Raw genomic sequence first — 13,023 nt, 5'->3', positions numbered from 1 at the left:
ATGAAGTCCTTAGCAACTGCCCCAACTCACAAAAATGAGTTTTGATATATTAAAGGAATAGTCTACTCATTTTCAATATTAAAATATGTTATTACCTTAACTAAGAATTGTTGATACATCCCTCTATCATCTGTGTGCGTGCACGTAAGCGCTGGAGCGCGCTGCGACGCTTCGATAGCATTTAGCTTAGCCCCATTCATTCAATTGTACCATTTAGAGATAAAGTTAGAAGTGACCAAAAGTTTTTCCTATTTAAGACGAGTAGTTATACGAGCAAGTTTGGTGGTACAAAATAAAACGTAGCACTTTTCTAAGCGGATTTAAAAGAGGAACTATATTTTATGGTGTAATAGCACTTTTGGGAGTACTTCGACTCGCCTGAAAGGTCCGCTCCCCTTCTCCCTCTCATAATGGGAGAGGGAGGGTGTTACTGCGCCGAGTCGAAGTACTCCCAAAAGTGCTATTACGCCATAAAATATAGTTCCTCTTTTAAATCCGCTTAGAAAAGCGCTACGTTTTATTTTGTACCACCAAACTACTCGTCTTAAATAGGAAAAACGTTGATGTGTTTGGTCACTTCTAACTTTATCTCTAAATGGTACCATTGAATGAATGGGGCTAAGCTAAATGCTATCGAAGCGTCGCAGCGCGCTCCAGCGCTTACGTGCACGCACACAGATGATAGAGGGATGTATCAACAATTCTTAGTTAAGGTAATAACATATTTTAATATTGAAAATGAGTAGACTATTCCTTTAAGGGAAATAAATTTACAATATATCTTCATGGAACATGATCTTTATATAATATCAATGATCTTTTTTGGATAAAAAATGAACAATAATTTTGACCCATACAATGTATTTTTGGCTTTTGCTAAATATACCCGTGTGAATTATGAGGTCTTAGGCCACCATGCCACCATTAGTGATCATATAATTATTTCTCTGGTTCTTTATTAGAATACAACCAGAAAATACAGGAAACTTTTATGTAGTATTAAAAACAGTATAAAAGTTTTAGCTGAAGTGTCAAGACTTTAGGGTAAACTCCTCTTCCACTTGAGCAATAACAGGCAACTGCAGGATCTCCTTAACCTATATAAAATTAAACCCTAATTTCTTATTCTAATCAAATGAATTCAGGACTTCAGTCTCCTCAAAAAAGCTCAAGATGTGTTTCGTGCCAAGAGAGGTGCCAATTATCTTAGGTGCTAAAATATCTTAAAAAGAGTGAAAAATGTATATGGATGGACTTTAAAACTTTGCTAAAACAACAAAGCTGGTGGTGGTGGCCTAATACTTTTGCACAGTACTGTATTAGGTAGTGCCAATGTGTATTTAAAGAGCAAAATAATATAGCTCTTAATGTTAAAAAGCTTGCCAAAATGTTTAGAGTATATTTCGAGAACAGAACTAACAGAGCAGATTGCTGATAATTGCCGAGACTGTGTAAGTACTGTACTTGAATATACAAGCTCTTATATAATGATTTGCCATTAGGCAGCTCCTGGCATCACGTATGGTGAATTATACATTCAATTTGTTCATTTCCGAGAGTATCGGACTATTCAGGAAACCAGAATTGAACAAGACAGTTAAACAAATGCATTAAGATGTCATATCAAGTTTCTGCAGTTCAACTTATGAATAAAGCATCTTGAACCCATGTGCTCGGTTTCAATACATGGCTGTTTTTGAATCCAAAAAAATGTCCTGTGTAAACAGACCCTAAGACTGTCTACTTAGATTTAGCACTTGTTATTTGAAACTTTTTTACTATAAAAAGCCTTCGAGCAGGGAATCCCACACTGATAGGTGATCAAGGGTTTTACATACATGTGATACGCCCCGGGGAAACACTGTGCCAGTAAAGGGGGAGAAAAGAAGTAGCCGCCATCTGACTGTGGACCTTCATGTCACTGCTGCAGTCTGTGGAAACAAACTATTTTAATGTGCTTCTCAGTTTAACAAGGTTATTTAAAGGACTATAAGTTCTGGGAAGCATTGTGGAGATACTGCAAATGACATGTGCCAGAACTTTAAATAAACCTGTGATTTCAATGCTCTCCCACTAAGGTATGAAGGCCGGCTCATGTTCTTCTGAACTGATATGAGTGTGGAAAACCAGTTGACTTTACAATAAACAAAAACCAAAGGGCACAACAAAAAAAATCAACCTTGCATTTTACTTGTTTTAAGATTTCAACTTGACTCTCCATCCGCTTGTTAAGACATCAACATCCAGGTCCTAATGCTACCTCAGATATCTTAAGCAAGTAAAAAACTCACAGTGTAGTGTAACACCCCCCCCAAAAAAAAAATCTCAGATGATTTCATACTGAAAGTAAGTATTGTTGTCTGGGACGTCATGAGCTTGGATATAGTGTACAACAACACGAGATTATATAATAGCTTAATAAAGCTCACTTAACACAAGCTGTTACTGCTTATCTGATGTTAATCTATAATCTAAAGTACCTATACAGTAGTATTACATCCTTCATATGTCCAAAGTGTCTTTAGTTTTATCAGATTTATAAAAGACTGATCAACTGTCTTGATTCTTTCTGATTAAACCCAAGCTCCTGGAGGTGTACCGCAGGTAGAGCGAGTCACGAGCAAGCAAACACACAAAACATTATCCCACTTTTTCTGGATAATGTGATTCACTACGTCCGTGTCGTTACATTATATCCACTTACGCGTCAACAAAACAGAGAAATTTGATTTGATTAGTTGGGACCGCCCCATTTCCACAAAATCCAGCGCTAAACAAACACTCACGCACAACTCCGCTGCCACATCGGATAAACAAACCATATACATTGTTTCCAAAATGCTGGGTTCATTGGTAAGCTAAACACGCTTTAATTTCTCTCGCAAACAACAACACACTTCTATTCCCAACCTGATCTCACGAAAATCTGTGTTATAGTCACGGAAAATTTGATCGCTTCATCCGTGACCATGTCACGGAATTCAGCTTTTTAAATTAAATCTAAAAAAATAAGGCTACTAACCAAAAGCACTACTTTTTTGTATAATTTAATGTTTTTTAATAAAAATTTTGAATTTTAGAACAGTTTTTTGTCACACATTTTCTTTGGGGGGCCGCGAAGGAATGTACCTTACACAAGGGGGGCCGCACGCTGAAAAAGTTTGGGAACCACTGACTTAAAGGACACTCAACTTTTTTAAAATATGCTAATTTTTCAGCTCCCCTAGAGTTAAACATTTAGCTCACTTTTAGTATATCTTAGCATAATCCATTGACTCGGATTAGACCATTAGCATCGCGCCTAAAAAAATAACCAAAGACTTTCGATTTTTTTCCTATTTAAAACTTGACTCTTCTGTAGTTACATCGTGTACTAAGACCAACAGAATTTTTTTTTTTTTTTTTGAGCACGATGCTAATGGTCTAATCAGATTCAATAGGTTATGCAGTAGTATACATTAGTATTACATCCTTCATGTCCAAAGTGTCTTTAGTTTTATCAGATTTATAAAAGACTGATCAACTGTCTTGATTCTTTCTGATTTAACCCAAGCTCCTGGAGGTGTACCGCAGGTAGAGCGAGTCACGAGCAAGCAAACACACAAAACATTATCCCACACTTCTGTGAAATTGATTTCGTGTCAGCTCTTTATTGGTGTGTGCGCACTATTCCCAACCTGATCTCTCACGAAAATCTGTGTTATAGTCACGGAAAATTTGATCGCTTCATCCGTGACCATGTCACGGAATTCAGCTTTTTTCCGGGATGGACCCACGGACATCTTTTCCGTGTCAGTCCCACAGATTTCTCATGTATTGTTTTCTCGTTTTTTTCCCCTATTTTCTTATCATTGTCGCTTGGGGTTAGGGTTAAAATTACTTTCTGTTACATTTTTAGACATCCTAACCCAAACCCCAACTCTAACCCCAACTCCAGGCAAGAATAGTTTTAAAAGCGGAAGAAAGACATGTAGAAACCAATACATAAAAGTACATCTTAACATAAAAGTACATCCTAACGCAAACCCCGAATCTAACCCCTTACACAATGATTTGAAAATAGGAAAAAAACAATGAGAAAATGATACAGAAAAGACATTCATGGTCCCGTCACAGAAAAAAGCAGAATTCCGTGACATGGAAAGTGATCATATTTTCCGTGACTATAACACGGATTTCCATGAGATCATATTGGCCATTCCGGTTAAAGTGCCCATATAAGGACTTCCACTGTACTTTCTCCAGTAAAATTCCCCATAAAAGGAAGAACACTTTCTGAAACTTGTACGAACCCTGGAGAAGTGCATTCAACACTCATATGTCATAAGTCCAAATGCTTTTTTTTGACACTTTGCCTATGTTTAGCATGAGGAATCCAACTTTTAAACAATGTTAATATGTCAGAAACCCCTACTTTAAATGTGTGATATGAATACCACTCATTAACGGCTGTTGCAATTGTAGTCTCATATGAAGCGAGTATAGGCTTGGACCTGGAAATGGTATTTTTACATCATCACTTAAAGGGACACTCCACTTTTTTTGAAAATATGCACATTTTTCTGCTCCCCTAAAGTTAAACATTCAGCTGATCTCTGGGTTTGGCAGTACAGCTTTTAGCCCTCTATGGCATAACTTTTTATTTTTTGGGGAAAAAAATATTTCACCTCACTTTTTGGGAGCTTGGGGGTCACTGATAAAATATCCATCATACAATTTATCCCCCCACCACCCCTGACTCAGAATTTACTTTGTTGCCTCAGGGCAACGTCGTGCTGCGGTGGTATAAAAACACCAAGGTTTTTTATATGCAGGTTTTCCATCCATGAAAGTTTGTGAATCTGGGAGGAAAAATTCAAGGCCCTGGGAAGTTTTTGAAAATATACATACATAGATACAGGTCATTGAATGTATTTTATGCAAGAAGATTTCTGGTAAAAAATCCATATTATTCCCTGTGTAGTGTAGGATAATATCATACAGTTCTAGCCTTTTAAGCACACGTGCTAAACTGTTCAGTTTAAATGCTTTTATCTTCTGTATGCTAATGTTGATTCATACCAAAATGCTTTTTTGCATAGTTGTGTTTGACACATGAAAACGTCTTGGGTTACGTATGTAACTGTTGTTCCCTGATAAAAGGAACGAGACGCTGCGTCTCCCTTGCCATACTTCCTGCGTCCCTGTAACGTCGTCTTTGGCTATATTTCAGATAGCGATGTACTTTCTGGCACCTGCGTCACCCTGTCTTTGTTGTTTAGCCTCACTATTGGTTGAATTTGATATACACATTCAGACGCACTTACCTCTAGAGGCGTCCCCAAAGTGTCACCGCAGTGACGCAGCGCGAGTTCCCTTGAAAGGGAACTGTAACAATGTATCTGTAACCTTGTTCTCCCTTGAAATATGTCCCCACATTTAGACTCTGAATTTGAGGGTATTGGACCTGGAAAGTCCTTGAAAGGTCCTTGAATTTGACGTTAACTAAGGTGTGGGAACCCTGTATATGATAAATATATGCATTAGAAAAAAAAAACATCAATCACAAATGATTATAGCCAAACATGAACACTACTAATTGTAACTAACACTGCATGTGTTAATGTTTTCCACATTTACATATAAACATATAAACCAACAAATGTGTGCATGAGTTTGTGTGTGTGTTTGTGTGTGCCTGCGTGCATGTGTGTGTGTGTGTGCGCGTGTTTTTATGTGTGTGTTATGCATCATTTTGGGATGATTTTGCCTGAATAAAAGTGGTCTAACTGCACAATGTTGCCCATAAAACTAATTAGTCATGTTTGTGATTAAGTGGAATCATTTGTGATTGATGTTTGTTAGAGTTAAACTTTCTAATGCATATCTTATCAGATAAAAAACCTTGGTGTTTTAGTACCCTTATAGCACAACGTTGCCCTGGGGCAACAAACAAAAAACACGGTCTTAGTATGAAAATAAAAACAAAGAAAGTCTTCAGACAATCAAACATACTTCTTTACATACTGATGCACATACACATATTTTTTTCTGTAAAATTATTTAAATTTAAAAATGTTAAAAAGTGATATTTATCCTGGCAATTGGTGGCACTGCATCCCATGTGGCTTTGCTTCCAAAAGCATGGCTCCACCCCCAAACAAAAGGTCACAACCACTCCAGCCCCTCATTTCATTGGAGAGACATGTCAGGTGATATTATACATATATTTTTTTTTATAAAAAAATTAAAGTGTCGGTGTGAGGCTCAAAAAGGTAGTATGTTGCCTGAGGGCAACACTGTGCTGTAGAGGGTTAGTATAGCTTAGCATAATCCATTGAATCTGATTAGACCATTAGCATCGTGCTCAACAATAACCAAAGAGTTTCGATATTTTTCCTATTTAAAACTTGACTCTTCTGTAGTTACACTGTGTACTAAGACCAACAGAAACGTAAAATTTGCGAAAAGTTGCATTGCAACTTCCAATAGCAGGGAAGTTTTAAATAGGAAAAACATCAAAACTTTTTGGTTATTTTTGAGCGTGATGCTAATGGTCTAATCAGATTCAATGGATTATGCTAAGCTATGCTAACAGTGGTACCGCCAGACCTGGAGATCACCTGAATGGATTCCAAAATGGTACAAATCAAATGTTTAACTCTAGGGGAGCTGGAAAATGAGCATATTTTCAAAAAAAGTGGAGTGTCCCTTTAACAAGCGGATTACAAATACTGTTTCCTGCAGAGAGCATGGATTTTTTTTAAAACATAACTTAAAACATCACATCGCTAGGAACTGACCCAAATCTACTCTAGCTGGAACCAGACTGAGCTTATACAGAAGAGAAGTATTTCTCTGACTGACATGTCAGATGCAGGCAAGAGAAACTGTAGTTTACCATCATACCATCTGCCATAAGAGGCGGCAGCTGCTTGGCAGCGATCCACTTATAGCAGTAAGTATATCACAGGTAGGCGATATGAATTATAATTAGCATACTGCAGTGAGAGCACCTCAGTCAGATAAATTTATGAAATGTGAAAATGCTTTAGTACCTCAAACCACCACAGACATCCTGCATCGACTCTAGTCACAACTCAGTTCTAGAGACTGTAAATCACAAATCAGTGACCTGTCTTGCTGTCATAGGCAACTGTGTAAATGCTGCAACATTTTGACCAAAATTTCACATGCACAAGTGACTTATATGCAACACCCTGAATAGCAAGCAACTCTGTGTGCCAAACAAACATGACTCTGTCTGTAAAATCCAGCTTGAAGTCTCAAACTAATAATGAGGAAACAAACATCATAGTTTGATTTCACAATGATTTCAATCTTTGATGTGACCCTACCCAATGTCGCAATAGTTAGCTTGTCTGGAACCGAGCAGATATTCAACCATTAAACTTGAGCCCTTTTCACACAGACATTACGGAAAATGCATCTGGGATTTGTCCAGGATCGTTCGATTTTTGGCTCATTCACACTGCCAACAGTGGCGAACCGTGAGTACTTCAGCTGGGCCTTCAAAATATGCAATGAAGTGCAAATGCCTCTCCATGCGCAATTACGCATGGCGCAATAAATGAAAGTCACAAATTTAATGGATAGGTTCTACTTACTACACCGCCTTAATTCTTAAAAACAGGAAAATGGAGACAAGTGAGCATGGGGGAAAAAACACCAAAATAAATTGAGAGTAGTTTGTTTTTCATAAATTTTAAAATTAAGAATATAATAATAGTCTATTCGTATTTCGTTAAATTATAAAGTGAACGTGTAAAAATTCTGAGCACGCAAAGTTAAATTAAAGAATAGGCATCGTTTGCCTTTAAATGCAGTTTTAAAGTTTAAAATTACTTTAATCTAACTGATAAACAGAAATACAGACTCTGCTGCTCTGTAAATTTGCATTTAATTTTTGTTTTTTGTAAATATATATTTAGCTGTAGGATAGCTTGTTAGTCTTTTTTCATAAGGGGAAATATAGCACCCTGCGTTCTCAGTGCACCTCCTTGTGGCTTATAACTGTTATATTTTGCGGGCTCGCAAAATCCCTAGCCCCGGTGAATGTTTTTGCATTCTCTGAGATTTAGTTAGGTAATTATATTGTATGTAATTCGGCGTCGCCTGCAGTCATTACTATCCTCAAGTAAAACTGTCAGGAAGTGAAAGTATAATTAAACCCATTATTTTTCTCGTGTTCACGTCTGATATGCGCAGCGCAGCTGCACGCGCATCTCTCGGCTGTGCTCTTCACGAGTACCCGCTTAAGTAATTTCGTTTTTACCTCAGCCCTATCAAACTAGCCACAACGTCAATCACGTTTTCTGCCATTTACCTCAACCACTCTCACCGCAGAGATTCGGGCCATTAGACGGTCTATGATTAGGACTTCTTCTTCTTTGGTGTTTTACGGCAGCTCGCATCCAGCTTGTTGCATGATTAGGACTTCATGAAGGCTTACAATGCTTTGTTTTTTACCCGCCCACTTGAAATCAAAGCGTGATTGGTCGATTTGCCCGTCACTCTCCACACCAAAACACATAGCTTGGCCTTCCTTGGGATTCTTGAAGTCCTAACCAATGAATGAGCCAGTTTACCGGGCCTTAATAGAGACAGACGATTCTGATTGGATATGAACCTGACAGTAAGCTTAACGTTAGAACATAGATGAGAGAAAATATATTACATGTATTAAATTAAATTAAATATAAATTTAAACATGTAAAAACATATTTTTATTGAATACTTTATTATTTATTAGTATTATTATAAAAAATATTTTTATTAATTTTTTTAGGCCTTCTCTGAAGGCGTAGAAGGCCCTGAAGGTTCCCCACTGACTGCCAATGATATTCCGGAATCTTTGTGTGTGTTCACACAGATAGCGTAAAGATCCCATAACGTGTTTAAACTCCTGCATTTGGTAGTTTTATTCTCTGCAGCATCTGAAGTTTGCTTACTATCACTTATTTCTCTTTCCAGAAACCAATCGAGTGCATTTTTGTTTATGATGAGACTATAAAGGTATGCAAGTGAATGATCTCAGCTTCAGAGTGGATAGTGACGAACTTCAGTCAAGTTTGTTAATGTGCATTTAAACCCCCCGTTTTAAAAAGCTGAGCGATGTATCTTGTTGGGTGCGCATTTTTGTTTATTATAAGCATATATGAGCGTGTGACGTGCTAATCTTTTATGCTCCTGTGCTGAATGATCTCCAATTCAGCGAGCTACCTGATATCTGCTTCAGTCCAGTTTACAGACATTTCTCGTTGTGAATGTTAATCTGCATGTAAACCCCTCATTTTAAAGAGCTGAACCATAACTTCATTTTGCCATGACATGTGCATCCTCACTACTACGGCACGCCCCTTAAGGCATTGTTTCTGCATCTTATTCACACAGAGGGCTTTCCAGGTGTCTTATGGCAATGTTACTAACCCTCTTTCCGGGAGCGATTCAAGAACGGGACGTGTTTGCATTTACACAGAAGCATGTCCGCCAATTTTATGGGTATTTTCTGGGACCAAAGTGTTGTGAGAATGAGGTTTTGTATTATATGCGAGCGTCCTCTATGCTAATAAGACTTCGTTTCTGTTTCCCTGTCTCGTCCCTTAAATGTTTTAATTTTAATAAAAAAACATAGAACTCTTTTCTATACATTACATTATTACTACACTCGCTAGTACAGTTTAATCTTAGCCTCTGTATTTTGGTCCCCTGAATTTTCATACATCTCCTCACTATCTGCTTGCTGCCTGTCCGCTGATCAAACTGTAAAACACGCGATCTCTGTGGACAGCCCAGGCTCCACAAACTGCAATAAAAACACAGTGGCCAAACCTAGCACCACGAAACATAACAAAGTGTTCCAGCCAATAAAGGACAAGAAGGATTTGGGGGTTGGGCGAAGGGAGGGGGAGGAGTTTGCTACGCTCCGTTTGTTTGAAAACAGTTCAAACATCAACAAAAAGTGAAGTCTCACAGATTCGCTTAGAGCGCCTTTAATTAAAAATTTTAAATGGAATTGGATTTTTTTTATTTAGGTGTTACCAATTGAAGATTTTTTTTTAATTTAGGTGTTACCAATTAAATTATTTTCAGTGATACAGCACTGTAACCAGATTAAAATCCATATCACAAAATATTTATGTTAAACCTTCATTTGTTATAAATGATTCATGTAGCTCAATAAGTACAGCATTGTGATAGCAGCGCAAAGGTCATGGGTCCGATTCCCAGGGAACACACATACTGACAAAATATCTTGAATGAACTGTGAGTTGCTTTGCCTAATAGCATCTGCAAAATGTATAGTGTAAATGTAAACAGCTGCGGCTCAAATAGTATGTCGAATGAAGGTGATAATCAGATCTCCTCTCTTATGCAATCCATGAATGACAATGGCACGTCCTGTTAGAAAGTCACTATGCTTGGTCTCTCAATGTTCAGTTTCGAATCCAGTTTTAAGCAGTAAACTCTACCAAGAATTAGGCGACTCTACTGAGAAAAACCTTGCAACATTTGGCAACAAAAAGATTTTCTCTGTGCTGTTGCTAAACATGAAATCATTTGTCATTTAAGGATTTGCCAACTGTTGCACACATCTTTATTACTTCTAGACTTGATTGTTGTAATTCATTATTTAAGGGTTTCTCAATCGATCTCCTGACCTCAATTTGTCCAAATTGCTGCTTCGAGGAGTAGTGACAATATTTCTCTTGCAGTGACCTCTCGCTTTACTGACTCCTAGTTCAATGTCCAATAGGATTCAGTTTGGTTTTATTTATCTTCTCTTACAGTAAAGGCTCAAAAAGCAAAACTGCTGTCTGTTGCCAGGTCCAATTTAAAATTGAATTGTGATAACACATTCTCAGGTTGCAGCCACATGTCTCTAGTCATTGGCTTCACCTCAAACTATTGTTTTTTTAACTAATGTTACCTTTTCATGGGAAAGTGAAAGTGCAATTTACTTGATCTTAGTTGTTAATGTTAATGCATAAAATGTTGTCCTTTATATGCCATTTTAAATCTTGTCCACTCATTTTATTCTAGTCATTTGGTTAAAGGCGACATATCATGGAAATCAGACTTTTTCTATGTTTAAGTGCTATAATCAACCCAGAAACTTAGTTTGGTAAACCACTCTCTGCAAGCATGTGAAAAAGTAATTGAAATTTGGCTCCCCTTGTGATGTCAGAATGGGATAATACAGCCCCTTAATCTGCTCTATCCAACCACTGCTCTGTTATTTAGTGCAGAGATCAGCTCATTTGTATTTAAAATGACACACCTAAAACTGCCATTTTTTGCTCAAACCTACAAAGTGGCAATTTTAACATGTTATAATAAATTATCTATGTGGTATTTTGAGCTAAAACTTCACATACGTACTCTGGGGACACCAACGATTTATTTAACATCTTAAATAACTCTTGTGAAATGTCCCCTTTAATATCAATTGGTGAGATCACTGATGTGGTTAAAGTGACTCACATCTTAAAAGTGACTCACAAGTTAACAACACAAGGTTGTGGGTTTGAATCCCAGGGGACACACATACTAATAAAAAATGAATCCTTAAATGCACTGCACACCGGTTTTTATGCGCAAAGGTACTGTAATGCATGTAGTCCATATAGCCCATGTTAATTTATTTTAATCTATTAAGCTGCTTTGCAACAATGCAAATTTATTAAAACACACTATAGAAATAAACCTGAAGCAAACTGAATTGCATGTAAAAGCTAACAAATTACTTTGTGTACTCTATGTAGTCAATGGCACAACAACAACAAAAAATTGTGACATAATATTAGCTATTATATATGCAATAAGATTTTACATTTGACAACGAAACACAAATGGTATACTTTTGTAATGTGTTTTGTAGATTAGGCTACAAATGCAACCACTAAATATATTGAAGCATATTGGCCCATTAGGTTGCTCATGAGCATAATCTACAGTATTATATAAGTGCTGTAATGTGACATATACCCGTTTAGTACCCAGAAGAGTGCAGTAATGCTATATAATGTGCAGAACAGTCATTGCACTGAATTGACTCATGAAGTCCCTCCTACCTTCTTTTCCCGGCCCTTTTTGCTGAACCACCACCTCCATCTAGTGGCTCAGTTGTGTTACTGCAGCTTCAGATATTGCAGTCTTCACACTGTAGTTAAACCTACAACAATAGCACTATTTAATGTAAACAAAGGTGCATATACCAGAGACAAAGACATAACGTTAAATTTGACGGGAATGTAAATGTGGTCGCTAGTATATGCCACAATGTGTTAATGTGCTGAACACAGTTGGAAATGTCCTAATCTGCTCCCTAAATCAGTAATGTTAGTCAATGCTTTGATCGAAAAGTTGTTTATTTTAGGTACCTGTCGCAAAATCATTCCAGTGCAATGAAACGTACATGCCTCTGAGACAAAAGCAAGGCAAAAACCCATGGCGCTCACCGGAAGTCACGTCACCTTTTGTAAGCGACAGATATCACGTGCAGAATTTGTGTAAATTAAAGGTTCTGTTCACTTTGTTTTTTCTGTTTAATGTTTGATGCCCCTGCTGAAAAAAAGCATACCAGCACCAAAACACAACATATGCTGGTCTTGCTGCTATGCTGTTTTTTTCAGCAGGGGTTTATGTTACGTTTCAGCAAGATAATTAACAACTACATTTCGGGAGAATGAAAAATCCATGCGCACAATTACATTTTTTATAAAATCCAACAATAAAAGACAGAGAATACAAAATCCGAATCTTTTCCTTATCTTACTTGCGCTAGAATCATCAAACAATTATGAGAAGTTTGCAATAAGCTTACGTGATGTAATTATTAAGTGACATAACTGCGTGACCCGCAGCACACAGGCCTCAGGGACTCTTTTCTGTATTCTGTTTGTCTAGAACTAGTTTTACAAGGTAGCTTAGCTGCTATCTTCCAACAATTTGCTAACTTTCCTTCCTAGATTGTCATTTCATGCTACAACAAAATTTGCAAATGATGCACCCCATTCTGCA

The 13,023-nt window shown here is 37.3% G+C and overlaps 1 long non-coding RNA gene across 1 annotated transcript; it reads right to left on the bottom strand.

Annotated features, from left to right (window-relative positions):
- Positions 1 to 1,188: 1,188 nt before the first annotated feature.
- On the bottom strand, positions 1,189 to 12,473 carry LOC129451666 (uncharacterized). The gene is made up of 3 exons (XR_008646839.2): positions 12,384 to 12,473; positions 12,075 to 12,175; positions 1,189 to 1,931 (listed from the first exon to the last, which is right to left on the bottom strand). It is a non-coding gene; the product is annotated as an uncharacterized lncRNA (long non-coding RNA).
- Between the last annotated feature and the right edge of the window lie 550 nt (positions 12,474 to 13,023).

The sequence above is a fragment of the Misgurnus anguillicaudatus genome, chromosome 17 (genome assembly GCF_027580225.2).
Source record: "Misgurnus anguillicaudatus chromosome 17, ASM2758022v2, whole genome shotgun sequence".
Taxonomy (NCBI): Eukaryota; Metazoa; Chordata; class Actinopteri; order Cypriniformes; family Cobitidae; genus Misgurnus; species Misgurnus anguillicaudatus.
This window is presented reverse-complemented; position numbering and strand designations above follow the sequence as displayed.